This window comes from Corvus hawaiiensis, chromosome 2 (genome assembly GCF_020740725.1).
Source record: "Corvus hawaiiensis isolate bCorHaw1 chromosome 2, bCorHaw1.pri.cur, whole genome shotgun sequence".
Lineage (NCBI taxonomy): Eukaryota > Metazoa > Chordata > Aves > Passeriformes > Corvidae > Corvus > Corvus hawaiiensis.
Genome location: NC_063214.1, coordinates 86,448,717 through 86,467,292, shown reverse-complemented (window position 1 = coordinate 86,467,292; position 18,576 = coordinate 86,448,717). Strand labels below are relative to the sequence as shown.

At 38.4% G+C, this 18,576-nt stretch overlaps 1 long non-coding RNA gene across 1 annotated transcript in view; it reads right to left on the bottom strand.

Moving 5' to 3' along the window:
* Positions 1 to 16,283, bottom strand: part of LOC125321684 — a 52,116-nt gene extending 35,833 nt beyond the window's left edge. The window contains exons 1-2 of the long non-coding RNA XR_007201645.1: positions 16,220 to 16,283; positions 2,390 to 2,449 (exon numbers count right to left, since the gene is read on the bottom strand). This is a non-coding gene — a long non-coding RNA (uncharacterized LOC125321684). The remainder of the gene's footprint in view (positions 1 to 2,389; positions 2,450 to 16,219) is intronic.
* Between the last annotated feature and the right edge of the window lie 2,293 nt (positions 16,284 to 18,576).

Sequence of the window (18,576 nt, the reverse complement as noted above, 5' to 3'; positions counted from 1 at the left end):
TAGATTGATAAGTTTGCCTGACTGCCATGATAGGACTCCTTTCTAACTGAGATAGCAGAAAAGCCTAGTCTAGTATCTATCTGGGTCTCTCTATACGTGAGAGAAATCAAGCTCCTTCCTGCTAATAGAAAGCATCATGAAAGAGAGCAGTGAACAATGCTAAGTCGTTCACAGTCTTACATTTTTCATACACATTATTATTTATGTTTGTTATTGCAATAGTACCTTGAAGCTCCATCCAGGATTTGCCAACAGCTCGAGAATCACTGTATGGGTTGTCACAGACAGCCATAACACAAAAAAGTTTATACCCTGAAGACCTTAGATTTAAAAGACATGACAAATACTGAGGAGATGATTGGGATGTGAAGACAAGAAAGGTATCAAAAATACTTGCTGCACATCACAAATCTGTGGCAGAGTCATGAGTAGCCCACTGTTGCAGCATGTTGACCTGTGTTTAATCATAAAATGAATTTTTTCACTGTGTTCAAGATTTAAAGCTATGGCAGCAAAAGCCATTGCAACACCTATTACTCGGATGGTCATGTGTCTCCTAGAATTTACAGTTGCAGTTTGGATTAGATCCAAACTGGTGTTAGATACTGCACAGATGAGCATTGTAGTGGACACCTTATTGGCACCTAAAAGGACATCAGATGCCATTTGGAACGATGAGGTGAATACCTAAGTTCCACTTTAAAAAGTGAGAAGTAAAGAGTAGAGAATTAATGTCCGTTTTCTCCTTAGGAGTATGTATCAAGTGAAAACCCTTAGGGGTCTCTCCTAGATCATGTATCTTTCAACATAGCCATAATTATCTGGACAGAGAACAACTAACAGAAAAATGGATCCTAAATTATTAAACAAAACAAGAAAAGTAAATTTTCTCTCTGTGTAGAAGTATCTCACTGAATACACTGAATGGGCAATTGAATAGCAAGTCAAAACCAGTGCAGTAAAGTTCAAAATGGTATAGGAAAGGATGACAGCAATGATGAGGCATGGAATGACTTTAATACAACACATAACTAAATAGACTAGGATTCTTCAGTATGAGAAATTGTTTAAGTGGATATGAATCATTTCTGGAAAAAATGGATGGCCCAGAAAACTTGTGTTAGAATTTATTTGATGTTTCTCCTAATACAAGAACTAGGTGAAAACAAATAAAACTGGCAGGGGTTAGGCTGAAAATGAACAAAAAAGAGAGATTGTCTCCATGGTAGACAAGCTGTGCAACTCGGCACCTTGAATTATTGTGGATTGAAAGATTACCTGGTTTCAGAAAAGTGATTAGACATGTGGAAAAAAATACCTATAGTATTCAACGTGAAGTTATGGAGTGGCTTAGGAAAGCTGTCTTTCACAAGTTTATGGAGGAAGAGAAAGTCAATAAGGGGACTATAACTGTATTCTAGTCCTGTTCTCTAGGCACCTGCTGTTGGCCACAGTTGAATATGATAGGTGGGGTTTTTTTGCCTGCCCCTTTACAGCTGTTTTTAGGATATTATAGGCAATGAATGGGCACAATTAGGTCTGTCAGTATAACTGATAACAGGTAACACGCTGAGTAGGAAGCCATCTAAACCAGCCATATACACCCTGAGAACAGGCCTGTCACAGCAGTAAAAGTCCCATTTGACCTCAGCAGTAGCACAGTGTTTGAGTGAGCAGTGGTGCTTTCTCTGGAAGATGATGGACCTTAAGCAGGAAACACTCAGCACCAAACAGGGTCAGGCCTCAAAGCATAATTAGGTAGGAAGCTCTTATCAGATAATCTTTTGCTTTGAATAGATTGCAAAATCTCACTCAGGCAATTTGGCTGCTTTTATCTCACCAAGCAGCAAAGCAAGGACAAAGGCAGGATCAGCTCTGCGGTAGGGTTCTGCAGAGTTAATTCTTGCATCGTGTGGCTCAGAAAATGAGCTTGGTCTCACTGGAGTCGAGGCTGATTTGTGATCAGGCTGATTGTCCTGGACTGGAAGTGTTGCATGAGCAGGTTTTGGAATAGGTAACACAGACCCTTTAGGGATCTTCTGCTGTGTGTAGCCCCTTTGAGAGCAATTGGATTCTCTTCATCTGTCATATTAACATTGCAGATTTGAAATTAAAATAATAATAAATAAAAAATCCTCAGGCTTGATTTAAAATTAGAAAGAAAGAAAAAAAGAGTTCCACTTCATTAAATGACCTTGTAATATATTTGGCAACTTTGACAAGAAGTTTGCAGGATGAAAAAAAAAAAAAAGGAAGAAAGAAAGAAAGAAAGAAAGAAAGAAAGAAAAATCCAGTGAAGTTTACGAGTGTTTTTACAAATTATTATTCTCCCTCCTCCAAATCTCTGGCATCGCAGGTAAAGCATTGTGCAGCTGGTATCTTGACTTACCATTCGCTCTCAGGCTCTGCAGGGAGTGTCAGACCATCAGCACTGATGTTCAGAGCAAAGCTGTGAAAACAAACCACAGCAGATTAGTTGGACTGATGACCAGGTTATTTAGAGCTAACCACTTTGTGTGCCCTTACATCTCCACCAAACAATTACTCTTTTCCATCCTTTTATTTGTGCATGCACTTATCAAGAAAAACAGTGTTTGCAAGGGGACATTTTATTAAATAGAGTGATTCATTTAAGAAGTGTTTCTTTGACTCTAGAATGCCAATATATTTTTCTCTTTAATTAAGAAGGCAAACAACACAAAAGACATATCAAAATGCTAGTTATCTGAAATACTTGATTGTCTGAAAGAGAAATTAAAGGCAGCTGGAGAAATGTTGGAGCCTGATTCTGTCATTTTGAACAACTGTTCTTATACTAGTAGCTTGGTTGTTTACCTTAAGGTCACTCACAAAGTGAGGGCCATTTTGTGAAAAATGGTATTGTTTTATAGCCTTTAAAATTAAAATATAAAAATTATGAGATAGATACTTCAAAGCTGAAAATTTATCTCTTCACTCATTTTTTCTCACCTTCCAGAAATGTTTAAAAATTATTTGTCAACTTGATTTGTCTCCTTTTTATAACTTAATATGTTTGTGGTTAGAAGTAATGGCAGGTGAATGAAGTAGAGCAGTCATTTCTAAGGTGAAATCACAGGGAATTAAAGAAGAATTGTTATGCAGCTTTTTATTAAATGTACCAGAGATCACGTTCCCTTAAAAGAAAACACTACACTATGTGATTTGAAAATCACTTTCTTTTTTTTTTTTTGACATTTTAGAACTAGAGCACTTTCTAAAGGTTTGTCATTTGTTCTTAAGTATTGAGACTTAGCATCAACTTTTTATTTAGTACAGCAGCAGAAAACACTGAACTTGTCCTGGCTTTGTTGTGAATAAGTAGATGCCGTCAAGTTACTAATGCTTCAAGAAATTCACTCAGTTATTTATTCTGCTTTTGTTGTTTTAATGCTTATGTTCTTTACAGTTTTTCCTCTGGGGTTTCTGTCGAATTGTACACAGACAGTACTTGTTCATAACTATCCATGGAAAGCCCTGGTTTATAATATTATCAAATGCTCTCAGGAACAGTGTGATTTGCTGTTACTGCACATATATATCTGCTCCATGTACTCGTGACAAGCCTTATCCAAGATTAATAATTTGCATCTTGTCCAAGTGATTGATTTCAAGCTGACTTGAAGAACGGAGGAGAAAATAAAATCTTATCAAGTACATATCTCGAACTTTGGACAAGATGGTAGGTTTGTCTTCTCTGTGGAGAAAAATTGGCAAATGATTCACAAGAGATGTATACCAGTACTAGAGATCCCATTTTATCTTTTCCCCATTTTGAAGCCTTAATTTTAATCTTTTGAACAGAGTATACAAACAGGAAGGAGAGATTACCGCAAGAAGATAGGTGTTAAAGAGATGTGTTGAAATCCATTCCTAGGCTGCATAAACATCACTGTGGTTAATTCCTCCATTTTTAGACATTCTGCACTCAAGTTATTTTTGCTTATCAAATTCACGCTTCATACCTTTAAAGAAAGGTTGAATAAAAGACTCTTGCTCAAGGCTATCTTAATGAACCTGAGATGCAAAGTCTAATTTTGAAAGGTAGATACTTTGACAGCAATTTCAAAGCCAATCCCTTACACACAGTCTTAGCTCAAAGCAAATGCTCCAGGAATAACTTGTTTATTGTTTATATAAAAGCTCACTTCAAACTATTACTCCTGGGGTGGAGACTAGCTGGAGTAAGCACAGCATACATTTGTTTTCTTTCTTTCCAATAAGATTATCTCAAAGACACTTCTCTCCTTCTCCTCCTTTGCCTTTTATCCATAAAACAGAACTAAGCACAGCTGTTTGGGAGCAGGAAAGGTGAAAGCTCATCTTTATGCAAATCTGTACCTTTTCATTAAACTAATTAACTTAAATCAGTGGTAAACTCATGTAGACACTCTTAGCTTTGAACCATCTGATTTGCAACCATCTTTACCACACTGGAGCAAGTGTATTTGCACAGCTTCTTACTCCTCTTTAAGAAAGCAGGTCTAAAACCACTAGCAAACGTGGTTTGCTCAATTTTCTCAGTGTGTTAATTTATCACACACTAAAAATATGACAAATGAGTGGGGGAATATTTGATTGCTTTTAGGGTCTACTGGAGCAGAGCTATCTCAGATCACCCAAATCCCAGTATGGAAAGGCTGTGAAGTCCATGTCTTTTAAAGGGAAATTTGCTGAATTTTAGATTATAGTTTGAATTTCAGCTTTACCATAAGTAAATTTCATGAAGTTTCTCTGGCTATATGACTAGAAATTATATTACTAGATGGTTTTAGGAACTCTTTCCTTCTCCCCAGCTCTACTGAGGAATGTACCACAAATGCAGCAACTCTAGCAAAGCTAAATGCACACTCTAAATACTCTAAATGGTGTCTGGGGCACCAGCACACTGCTAGCTGAAGAAATAATTCCTCCCCACACAACAGGGACTTTCCTCTTTCCCTACAGGTGGCCTAAAAAGAGGAATATTATGGAGACAAAAAAGACATTTCCCTCTGTCAGCTCATCATTTTGGGTTGTGTGGAAGCAAGTTTGTTTGTTGGGAAACACAGAGGGACATTCAGTCTATGGCTCTTGCACCCCAGCCAGCAATGCCTCCCAGTTCTTCGTGAGCCGGCAATGGTCCAGAAATACTGCTTTTGACTGCCATCTTTTCAGGAGCCTAATGGTGTCTCCTCCATCATTTTAGACCGACGCTTTTTATGCTGTAAAATTCACAGTCTGCTTGCTTTCTCTTCATTAGGGTAGAGTCTTCAGGAAGTCCTCGCATTAGAGCAGTAGAAATTTAATGACTTTTTTTTGAGGAATGTTTGGCTTTCTCTGATGCTCAGACTGATTGTCTCATTAAGAGATGGACTGCGTGATGTCTTATGCTCTCTCATAAGAACAGGAGATCTGGTTTTCCAGCCGGGCAGGTTTTTCACTTCTGCTCAAGGGGCAGTTTTACATGTCAGCTCTCCCCATAGCCTCTCTTGTATGAAAAATGAGAAAATTATCAAAACCCTGTGACACATTGCCCTGGAAGTGGCAACTTCTAAGTTATGAAGGTAGGGGAGAGATGCTGAGTTTCTGCCTACTTATTATGAGAAGCATAATAGATGTGTAATATCTGATTATTCAGTGCCAAGGTCCCACCAAATCCTGAGTGGAACTTTTCTCCTCAAGCAACTTTGCACATGAGCAGTCTCTTATGGTGTTGAATCCTTTCTGACATCTGTGTCTACTGGGGCTCTCGCATTTATATCAAAGATTGACTGATACGACTACGTGCGCAAGCCAACTCAAAGGTCTGTGAAATATTGTCTCTCTGGAAACACCTGCGATTTGTCCAAACTCAGGGAAAAATGTGTGAATTGTACTAAATTGGGTAGGACAGTTGGTAAGCTGTTTTTTCAGTTCTGGGAGAAGAAGCTGGAGCAGGGGATCAAGAAAGCAGGCTGGCATGGACTAAGGACATCAATGTAAGTGAAATAAAGGGCATGTAAAAGAGAGATGAAACAAATAGTACTGAGAGCTGCTATCAGAGAGGATTGGGGGGAAAAAATGATCATATATCCTGATTGCAGTCATTTCACTATCTTACAGGTGGCAGATTTATGTGAATGAGGAATCCTCTTATCACAGCATTGTGAGGTACATCCAAGGAGGCAAATGTGAATAAACACAATAGAGACCTCAGATCATTCTGAAAGAAACCTAAAATAAAACAGAACAGGCAAGACTTCCTGAATACTCAACATTTGTAGAGGGCCTGTAAGTACTTCTACAGGGTCACTGCAATGGTAGGAGCCTTGCTTGAAGAGGACTACAGTTGTCTTTCTCTTAATTCCTGTCTGGAAAATGTTTCTGCATTAAACCTGGAAAGAAGTTTTGCAAGGAAGGTAGCGTACATTAGCCTTTCTGAAGCAGAGCTGTGTCTTGGGGAGCAAAAATGTGTGTGTATGTGCACATTTGTGTAAAATTGGCTGGAGTCATTAGAGTTCTGTGATGCCTATCTCTAAACACCTCCTCTGGATTGTGTCAAACACCAATGAAAAAAGATAAAATAGTCTGCCTGAGAAACACACGTGAGAGTGCTTGCAGTTTTGACTGAATTTTGGTGATGGTTATTAGGGCGTGTGTAGAAAAAAGATGAGTACAATACAAAGAGCAAAGGTATTTGTGGAAATTGCCATTCAAACCAGATCAAGATTCAACTTTGACGTAGGAGACATTCACTTCTGCTGTAATGAGGACATTAAGTCAATAAGGAGTGCATTCTCTCAAAGTCAGAGGACTACAACACACACTTGTTTAGAATTCCTGTTAAATTGTGGTACACTTCACAAAGAAATAGATGTGAACATTTCAGAGAGCAATCATCAAGCACCTTGTTGTTTGCCAAGAAAAATAGGCAATTATGAACATTATGTCCAACTATGCATCATATCGGCTCCAATCAAAACCATTTAAATCCAGTCAAGCATTGCTTTCACACATAAAACCCTACCCAATGCTTGATTATACCTCAGCATACCAGGTATGCAGCCTAGGATGTTGGCCAATAACAATATTCCATTGTCTAGGAATTTTAATCCATGCATCTATATTTATAAATGTCATAAATTTGATTGCAAAAGATTGCAATTATCAAACCCTTGCTGTTTTCATTTTTCTGTCCAAATATGTTAAAAAGTCTTTGAAATCAAAAGCAAACAAATAAACAAAGTCTGATAAAAAGGGGCACTATCAAGCTTTTAAGTGAAAAAACTGGACATAGAAAATGACTTCGCTTTTATACAGTTCTTTAGCCCTCCCCAGGTGATGCTGCCTCTCAGCAGAGTAAAATTACTATATGGAGAAAATGATTTAGACTGCACATACCCAGACTGAGGAAAAAATTGCTTCAATATAGATATATTAAAAACAAACAAAAAAAAAGCCTTACAGGCACTTTCGTGGTCTCACAGAAACAATGAATTCTATTCCTCCTACTGCTCTGCTGAGGTAACTAATTAGCTTTTTTTTCCCCTCACAAAAGCCCTTTATATTGGAGACTTATTCTAAAAATGTGTCACTTGCTGGTATGCAAGCACCAGGTCATCTCAGCTAGTGTCAGTAGCACTGGGAGTCTTAGCATAGTAGAGTGACCTGTGTTTTAACATTATGTCAATTTGACCTGCTGTGAGCATGCTATTGAATTTACAACACTGACAGACTAATTGAAGTAGGGCTCTCCACGTTTACAGGAACTGGAACTGAGTCACTATTAGTAAACCCAGGAATTTTCTTCCTAAAACAGCTGCTCAGGGATTCAGCTCTGTGGGTTTTTGCTGCTCAGCCATCTACTGGATGTGTACTTCCTTTCACCGTCTTCATTCTAATTTTTTTTTTTTTTTCCTAGCATGGCTTTCAGTGAGAGACACTAGCCTGGTTTCATAATAAAAATGATGGCTAAAATATCTCTGTCAGAAATCTCTTTCCAAGAGCAGTGTTGCTGTCAAACACTCCAGACAAACTATGTGGTTAAATGCTTAACTCTCAAGTACAATGGCCACGGCTTAACTGAAAGTACGATCTTATCACTGGTATTAAATATGGCACGTACAATCTTAAACAGGAGAATGGAGGGATCAAATAGCTTTGGTCTGTCACTTCATGACCAGACATTCCAGGAATCTTTGAGAGACCCTCACCCAGTGAAAAGACACATACAGTAGCTGACAAAAAAATATTTTTTCAGATATTATCAAGGGTGAATCTGCACAGAAGTAGATTTTATGCAGCCAGTTTTGGAATGTACCTGCCAGAAACAGGAATGCTTCCTTCATTTAGCCTGCTTTATCATTACAAGAACTAACAGAGCTCCTCCATAAACTACTGGAGCTCAGCTCTGGCACAAGTCCAGCAAAGTTGCACAACTTACTTAACACCACAAAGAATATAATGCTTCTATTTACCCTTCAAACAATGCCCATCATTTCCCACATTGTACCAGAATTCAAGAATTGAGTCTGACAATATGTAGGGACAAAAGATATTTCTTTTTCCCAGAATATTTTGAAAGATGGCCATGACACCGAAAGTTCAGGTAGGTACCTTAGATGCATTATAGACCCTAAACTGAATTTCTTGGAAGGGGTGGTAGACACCTAAATACCTTTGCAGTGTGCTGGCAGTAGACAGCTGGGTTCTTAGGGAGAGACTTAGGCATGAGCCACTCCCTCCTCACACCCACCTGCTGGATGACTTACACCTCCACCTAATTTAGATGAGTGCTATCTTTTTTTCCCCTTAGGGCCCAAGAGAATTTCCCTGGCTATTTGCCTTGTGTAGCTCTGCCTTTAAACATCTGCGGTCTAGCCACTTTCTCTAAGACCCTTTCACTGTGGGTGCAGGGTAAATTGGTATCAAATTGGGACCAAGGTTAAATAGGCACCGCTGACCATCTTTCACATTCTTTTTTGCATATTGTGCATGTGTGCAAGGGGAATGTTCATGTTATGCAAACAGTGATAATGTAATCCATTTGTCAGTGCTCCACGACTTTCTTGCACTTAGCCTTGGTTCCCTCTCTGTGCTTGACTCTACCAACCTCACTATTTTTCTCCTTACCTTTATTCAGGAACTGAGAGTTTGCATCCAGAAAGATATTAAGGGACTTAAATTTAAAGATGCCTAAATTATTTTGATTTTAAGAGGAACAAAAGATGGATATTTGACTATTTGTAGATCTGAGTGTTGGTGAATGGTTAACAGCCATCTCAGTTTGTGAAAAAATAAAAGATTTATTAGAGTAGTTTTTGGCCAATGTGAGAAACTGCTACAAGAGCAGTGAAAATCCTAACATTAATGCAGAGACATTAATCTGATTTCACATTTCAGTGTTGATATCTATTCATAAATATATTAAATGATCAGCAAATCAAACTCTGAATATTATTTTAGTTCAGAGCACAAACTAAGCACATGAAAAATGAACCTTGAGTGCTTTTTACTTGAACTTTGTATGTAACCATATTAAGATGCTGAATGTTTCAAAGGCTGAAAGTATTTATAGCTTTTGACTTTTAACCATATTATATCCTTTGCCTTATTTCTTGTCCTCAGCAAATGTCAAGTGGGTGTTGTGTGGAACTGAGAGAGACCAATCTCAAGAGAACATCCGCCTTCAATAAGTGGAACTCCAGATTACACAAAGCTGCAGGCATAAAAGCAGCTGCAAAGGCAAGTTCATTCTGAAAATGAAACAATTTTCTCTAGAAAAATGAACGTGAAAGTTAAAGTAAGGACTTAACTGAAATCATCATGCTTTTAGAGAATAGTCTTTATATCTAAGAGTATTTGCAGTCAAATGAAATCTGTGATGTTGGTTTTAGTTTTAAAACTTTCTATTTCCTTTTCCTGGAGTTGGCATATTTATATAAAAAAGCCAGTCCAAATACACACTCTGCTCCTGAGAATTATGGTCTACCAAGCAAGTCTGAAGTTCTGAGAATTATGATCCACTGAACAAGCTTGAATTTCATTGCAAATTCAAGTCATTCTTTTAAGAAGAGCATATAAATGCTCTAAGCAGGATGTTTTTTCAGAGATGTAACTCAACTCCAAGGGGCTGGAGTATCTGTCTTATCTCATAGTAAAAGAGCCCAGAACCAGAGCTTGCTTTATAATGCATGTACAGAGTGCACAGTGCAGGTGATGACTTGAGGTGTGAAAGCTTGTATTATAAAACCTGCACCCACACATTCTGAAAACTCTGCCAGCTTTGTCATAAAGGTTAGCTAAAGTTGTGAACCTTTCAAATAAACTTCTGGCTAATTTTGAGTGAATATTGACTGATTTATGGTCACATATATCTAACATGCCAAGGTTCAGGGTTTTTTCTTACTGTGCTACACTTGGAGCTATTTTGGTTTATTTAAGCCTGGAGTTCAAACTGAGTTTCATGAGAGACAACCCCCTAGAAACTAAACCCGAGGACACTGATAAAAATCTGAGGATGGAAACTGCTGAGTTTCAAATAGGTCTGGATGCAGCAAAGCCTCCTGTTCATCCCTTTTGCAATCTTGCAGTCTACATTGAGAATAAAACTGAGGTGTATTTAAGGGAGTTTTAGCTGAGCAGAATGATTGAACTTTGAGAAAGGCAGAACAAGCAAACAAATCCAGTTTGTCAAGAGGAGATGCAAAATAGCTGTATATGCTCTACATCATGTAGTGAGCTAAGTTGCTTCCTAATTTCCCATGGCACAGTTCTGTAGGAAAACTCAGGACATGGTACATCCTTGAAACAGGAAATGGAAACAGCGTATCTAGGACATGCTTACATCCTGTCTAAGCTTGACTACTGCAGCAAACAAAACACAGGTCTACAACTGTAATGTGCAGCAGGCCCAGGCCCTCTGGTGTCAGCTGACAGTTTGTGTCCCCTCTGGGTTTTGGTGTAACTCCATGCTTGCTTTGGGCTTGGCCAAGGCACGTGGAGGCAGGCAGTGTCTGCGTGGCCACACAGATGCACCGAGAGATGCCGCATTGTGCTGGTTTTGCTAGCCTTGCATCTCTCATATAAACCTGTGTCTCTCCTGTGGCCTCTGTAAAGTTTCTCCCATACAGAGGCAGCAGAAAGGCTGAGCCTTCATAAAGGGGCAGTACAAAGCAACTTGGGCTGTGCTCCACAGGAAGGGGAGGAAGAACAGCATTCCTCTTTCCTCTTTTGTTCCAGCCCCCTCCTGTCCTCACATGGAATTGCATCTGGGCCTCCTGAAAAACGCTTCTAATGTTTTGCAGGTTGACATAGGGTTTTTTTGGCTTCTGCTCTGAACTGTCCTCTGGAGGAATGTGGCAATGTCCTATAATGATATGGCAAACCCAGGGATACCTGTGTTTCTGCCCAAGTATACAAGTAACATGAGGGGTGGTCTCACTATCCTGCATTTCTTAACGGATTACGTAGTTTTGCATAAATGTGTTTTAGTACTTCAGTAGATTAAACAGATAATAATGACCTTGAAGTCATGTATGACAACTTCCAGATTAAATTCCAGCCTCACGTCCTGTATTGTCATCAGTCTACAAGATGAAGAAGTGAGTATATACACAATACAGAGCCTATTGTTTCCCATCATCTGGATGGGAAACAATCATCTGGAGTATGATTTTTACTATTCTTTATGATTGCTTTTTATGTCTGTCTTGAAATAGAGTTCTTGTAATTGTACCGTTTGCTACTCTGGAGAAGCCAGTTTGTTTTCCTATTCTCTTTTGAAATTTAATGAATTCTTTCATGAATGGTTAGGAGCTGAATAGAAAAGACCTGCTTATGGGTCAGAATCTCCTGGCTGTATAAATATATAGGTTCCCCCATCTAAATAGAAAAGGGTTTCCTGCAGCAGCATCAAAATATAAATATGAGAAGCAGCCAGCACATAATGAAAATAATTACTAGTTGTTAAATAACTACTGCTACTAAATCAAGTACTTTATACAAAAAATAAGCTGCCTCTATGGCAATCAATTCTCAGTAACTGTGGTAGTACAGATAAAGGAAAAAATTGGAACAAGATAATTTATTAAGAGAGTTATAAAAACAGCTAACAGATAGTTAAATGCTGACATTATCTTTCACAGGATGAACAAATGTCAGCTATATAATTAAATGAAAACCACCTATGTTTCAACCTGGGTTTAAATATTTGGAAATGAACACCTTCATTATTTTTTTTAATGTGCTTCGTTAATTAAGTCAGTGGGACTTGTGCTCCCAAGTCCCTCAGGCATTGCTGAAAGTGCGCCCCTACGTCAAGCTGACAAACTTCATTTATGTGATTCAAAAAGCATATCAAATCCCATCCCATGCTTCCTAGAACTCTACTAGTTATTCAAAGTTACAAAACTAAATAACGATCTCAGGGACTCGTGATATGTAGTATATGTTTCAGCTCTCTAGACCATTCTTCTTTCTGTCCATCTCAAATGTCTGTCAAAACGAAGAGGTCTGCAGTGCCATCTCAAAGGCATCACATCTGAGGCACTTAACCAAGGGCCTGGAGAGCCCACTATGGTGACTGCAGGGTGAGTAGCAGCAGGCTGTCATGGGGGATACAGCGCTCTGTGGCAAGGCTGAGATGGGTCAGGCTTCTCACTTTTGGGCAAAAGGCTGAGGAAGTGTTAAATAGGGCACTATGAAGGACTGTGGGATGGATGTGATACATGATGGCACCAGGAGAGTCATAATGAGACCAAACCTTGGCAGTGTGGAGACAGTTTAAAGTGTGAATATAAATGAGTATTACCAGTTGGGGAGGTTTTCATTGGGTGTTAACATCTGTGTGGCTCAGACCTTTCAAAAAAGGCCTATGCAAATGGGAAGCTCCTGATTACCACGGAAGGACCACTGAGAATTAGTAGAAGTTTGCTAGTCTTGCAAGCCTGTGTACTGAAAACTCAGTATTGTTTCTGACGTGAGCAGGATGATTAGTCCATACAGGACTCTGAGGACACAGATAACTCCAAGTCCCATTTGAAAATCCCCGAGTTCTTAAGTATGGTTGGTTATGTTTTTCATTCTGTAATTCTGTACGGTGAAGTCAAAATATTTGAATGGACTGAACTGACCTCTGTCACAGCAACTAACAGAGTGACTTAACAGCTATAAGTTTGTCAGAGAGTGTTGATTTGAGAAAGAATAATAGAAACACTGAAAAAAATAGCTGAATATGACATGAGGTGCTCTACACATGGCTCCTTTTTTCTTTATTGCAGCAGTCATTCTTACCTTTGCCTGAAGGACCTGAGGAAGGAGGTGGAGACCAAAGTGTCCACTCTTTGGTTTCTGCATGAGAGACTAACAACTGCATGGTAGTGAGGGACCACTATACCAATGAATTAGAAGTGCCTGAAAATGTTCCCAGGCTCTGCTGCTGGACTAGAAAACAAACCATGTTGCTTCTAATAAATTCCATCGTTCTCTGAAATTAGATGACTGCATGAAAAAGTGCCTGTTGAAAATGGTCCTGGGAATATTTATACTCCCAAGCTGGTTTGGGAAATTTTTGTATGAGTGCTGGATGGCATGTGTGTGGAGTGCCAAAAGTGTGCCAGGAAATGGTTTGACAATTTAGGAAATGCCTATATTAGGAGAAGGCCCAATAAGAACAGATCTATGGCAGAAAACATCTGCTGCTGAGGATCACATCCACACTGGCATTCAAAGTCTTTGCATTTCAGTTTTACTGTTGCCTAGCTCTAGCTTACTTCTGCAGACAGAAGGCCCATTAGCAGTCAAAGTGCATTAGATACCCTCTGAGACTGAGACTGCTCCTCCAGGTTTATTTTTATCTGAAAGGAATTCATTTTGCACATTCCAAACATGATGTGAACCAAAGTGCAGGAAGTGGGAACTACTGGGAGATTTGCTTTAGTAGCGCATCCTGATCTAAACTAAAATGTTACCACACATATACCCAGAGGCAACTGCGTCCCACTGTTTGAGAACATTCTCAATCACAGTTTAATTTACCAGTTCACCCAGTTCAATAGCACATAAAAATTGTGCGAGGCTTTGGCATGCTAAGTGGAAATTGGATTTTAAATTTTATTGCTAAAATTGAGTAAATCTCCATTGAATGTTTGAACTGTCATTCTTCAAGTGCCTAGAATAAATTTGGGAAAGTTTGCAAGTGGATGCAAAAACCACGGCTGTTATATATAGACCATGTTCATGAAGTGTTTTAAATGTGTCTCGCTAGTGTATCTGAAAAGAGAAAAGGAGGTGGGGGGAAAGGGAGAGAGAAAGAGGGAGAGAGAGAGAGGCTGTGAATGTTAAAAGGAAAGGGAAAGGCCTAAACAGGATTTATTCTTCTTTTACAAAAATCTTCACAGTAAATTTGCAACCAAAATGTCCAGTACTGACTAAAGCAAGTGATGTTTGGCACGCTGTATCTGTAGGTTGTGAGTTTTAATTACACCACATTATCTTTCACTGTAAGACCTGGATGGCAATTGCCTTTAGGTTGGAATCCAAACAGATAAGGAGCTTTTTATCACTACAGAGTACATCAGACCTAGTTTGTACGGAGCAGATAGTCATCTGCTGTACCAACCTGCCTATTCTAGTTGAAGTTGCCCCCAGGGAACAGATACCAGAAACTTTACATTTAGAACACTTAAAAAGAAAGATTCCTGGCAAATGTGGCAGCGTAAGTGGTATTTAAAGAAGAGCTGTGTAATATAGTACCTAAATAATTTTATAGTCCCACTGCTATTTTAGTATGCTGGTAGGATATCTGAACCACTTGCTCTTGACTTGTACCTTGTCTGTAATGATGTTATGCATAATGCAGCAAAAGGAATTCTTCATTTCTGAGCAGGGGAACAGAAGTGAACAGAAGTGCTTTTTACAACTCATCTCTTATGGATCAAAGCAAACCTCAAGCTTGCCTTATCATGTAAGGGAGTTTAGTGTCCTTAACTTTGCTGTTACTGTTGCACATGCTTAGCCTATAGCTCTTGCTATGTTTGCATTAACTGAAATTGCACGCGTATAGGTTGGACAGGCTTGATTTCTCCTGGTAGTTAGCTGTTCAGTGTGACCATTAAAATGGCATATTTTCTGGATTTACTGTGAAATGTATGCAGAAATGATTAAAAATGTATAAATATTTATTTTGGTCTAAAATTATCCAAAACAAACCCCAAACCAAATTAATTTCAAAAATAGTGTGTGTGTGGGAATATTAAAAAAAAGAAGATCCCAATAAAAATTATTCTTTTTGTGTACACTTGTTCAGATTTTATTTTTCTGACTAGTGTTTGTGCTTTCTGTATTTCTAAAACATAGCTTAAAACCAGTATAGATGTGAAGGCTGAATGTTAGGAAATGAAACCTTGCTGTGGTCATACAATTAAAATGAAGGAGGTATTTTGTTGCTTGCTACACATACTTTTCTTTCTAAAGCAGTTTATACCTTCATTGTATACTGAGTATATGAAGTACAAATGATATAAGTGATGGAGTAACTGCTCTACAATGCTAATCAACCACCTAAATGCTGTTTTAGAAACAAACAAACAAAAAGCACTGTAATGTTTGACCTTAATGTCTTTTGGTGGGGGATTAGTACATTATAGGTCTGGACAGCATTGCTTGTCTCATTTAGATTTCAAGGTTTTTAGGGCAAAGTGCATGTTCTGTCTGGGTTTTGTGTCTTGCTGAGCTGTTTGACAGTTTCTACTAAATCATAACAATTAGAACAGCAAAAATGGCAATTGGTGTCTTTGAGAAAAAAGTGTCCCATGAAGCTTCCCCAGTCAAACAGTCAATACATACTTTCTTATCTGAAGAGATCCATAATAGCCAAGAAACTTCTTATTCCTAGTCATGCATTTACCCCATTCCATCAAATCTATATTGTGCTCTTGTTATAGGAGAACAGTTTAACTGGTTGGGCGGTTGTGCTGCTGTTGGCCTCTGTGGCTTTCCAGCCTGCAGCTATTATCTTTGCTAGTTCAGCACTTCTTCAAAAGAATGCTCATTTTCCATGAAAAAAATGCCATAGAAAGGATCCTGAAGATGCACTCTGGGCATATTTATGTATTCAGCTACGCTCTACTTTCATCTGTTGTTTTTTGTAAACCAGAAAGGGATGAGCCAGTTCGCATCCTGAAGCCATGTAGTTATGTAAGAAGCTCAGGTAGAATTAGGGTAATAAATCAGGACTTACATTAAAATTGTGGATCCGGTTGCCCAAAGAGCTCTGAGTCTGGAGCTGGTGTTCTTTCTGCTGGATTTGGACCCATGGGCAGAAATAGTGCGCAAGTGACTACGTAGAGATTTCCCGTGACCAGCTTTCTGTGCTGGTGCCAGCTTTCTATCAATTTTCAGGCCTCTTCCCCAGTGACAGAGCTCTGGGTTTGGATGCTAAATTGTGATATTCTCTTCTTCCATGGTACTTAGAAAAGAAGCAGTGGATACCTACCTAGGTACTGACGTTAAATATTTGCCCAGTATTGCAAAAATTAGTGAGAAAAAGAGAATCTTTTCTTCAATGGGAAATGTTATACTGGCAGTAATGTTTGTTTATAACAGTAAATAATTTTTTGTCTCACCAGTGTATGCTGTCTGGTTTTCTTTTTCTGTAAGCTCAAAGAGGCAGAGGTTATTAATGGAAAGTGCAGAGTAAGTTTTAGCTCTCATCTAGAATAAAATGTCGCAGGTCTCGGTTAATTTTGCCCATGGATAGCCTATTTGTTCTTTCCTTTAGCTGACTGTACTGGGGTTTTGAGCCTGTGAGCAAAAATATCTTTCAACTTCTAAGTCTTATTTTGGCACTCAGCTACTCAGGCTTTCCTTTGAACACTACCCCTCTGTACCAATCAGAATACGCCTTATATGGTTGTGTTCTGGCATCATTAACAACCTCTGTGAGTTTTGTTGTTAGCAGAATACGGCCAAGATTTCACCCTCACTCCCCAGAAAACTATGCAAACCTGCTTCAGGTTTTTATTTTCTTATTTGTTTTTTAAAAGTCTACTGAAGATGTTTGGGCTGGCATAAACATAGCAATGCCAAAAACACTGGACTGGTTAAGGAAAATGTCTGGGCTGGCATGAATTAAATATGGTGCAAAATTTGGGTCAGGACTCTGTTGACTCCGTGGTGAAAAAGTGGCAACAGCAGCAGCAGTTCCTCACATCTATGTACAAGAGCAGTTGAGGGCATATAACTGTTCACCCAAAGTTCATGTATACTGCAGTATGAGAAACCACGAACTAGATGTTTCACTTAGAGGTTTCTCATTTATGCATTGCTTCAACCTGACCTAAAAGCCTTGGTATGTGTGTGCATACATGTATTTTTATATATATATATATATATACATATAAATATTCTCTGAGCTACCCACTAAATATTCAAACAGATTATAAATCCTATGTAAAAAAATAATTTCCTGTTTTAGTAATTTCCCCATAAAATAGTAACACAGAATTCCTGCATGTTGATGCAGAAAATAAATTACAATATGGAGTCTATGTAAGCTTAGATCTTCTTTGCACAAAACCAACATGCTCAATTCTTTCACATACAAAATACTCCGAGATACATACTAGACATGCACTATTCCAGTCAAGTAATTTTCTTCTCAGGACAAGGAGAAAATGTGTCCTGTAGCTCTGTTTTCAAGTGTTTGAGAGTTTCTTAATGTTACTTTTAATAACTTGGATAGATATGTTCAAGAATTGTCATTATTTTACAATGCATTGGATCCAAAGATTTTTGAGTGGGATCAGGTAGAGTTCTCTTAGCATTCATGGCACCTGTTGTGGTCTTGGATCTTTTTGGCTTTGGCCATAAATTGATTGAAGTACTGTAGAGAAACATGGAGTTTATTGAATTCAGGGTTTTCCAGTGTTACTGATTATGAATTACAGAAACTCCAGTGATAATTAGGCCCAGAACAATTAAGTTTTTGATGGATTCCATAGTGTTTCTCTTCAGGAATTAAAGCTTGGCCTGTTCTGATAAGAGGTATCCTTCCTTCCCTCATCCTCCCTGCCAAGGATAAATGTCAAATCAGTTATAAACTTTTATGCCTGTTTATGTATAGCATGAAATTGCTCTCTTCTTTACATGATTAATGCTATTAACTTCAGCGCCACTACTGAAGTAGTGGGTGAGCTGGATTTGATTGTGTATGTATACACTAGGTATTGTATACGATATATAGGTATCATCTCTTATCCTCTGTATTATTTTTTGAAAGCGTCTCTTTTTGTTTGAAAATCAGTTATACCAGGAATCAGATGTGCCATCTGTATAGCAGTTGCTATTGTCAGCTTTCTAACTTCAAAAATTGTGCATAATGTAAAGTAACCATAAACTGTGCTTTAAAAGCTAAGGTACACGTGTCTGTTATTTTTAAAGATACTTCCTTTGTGAAAGATACAGGTTGAGAACCTGCTTTCATTTATTTAAGATATAGTCTTGTCATTTATTTCAATGGGAGAAGTATTATAATTTGATGACTTGATTGTGAAGTCACTCTTGCTGGACCTAATGGCCACTGAATGTGTATCAGTC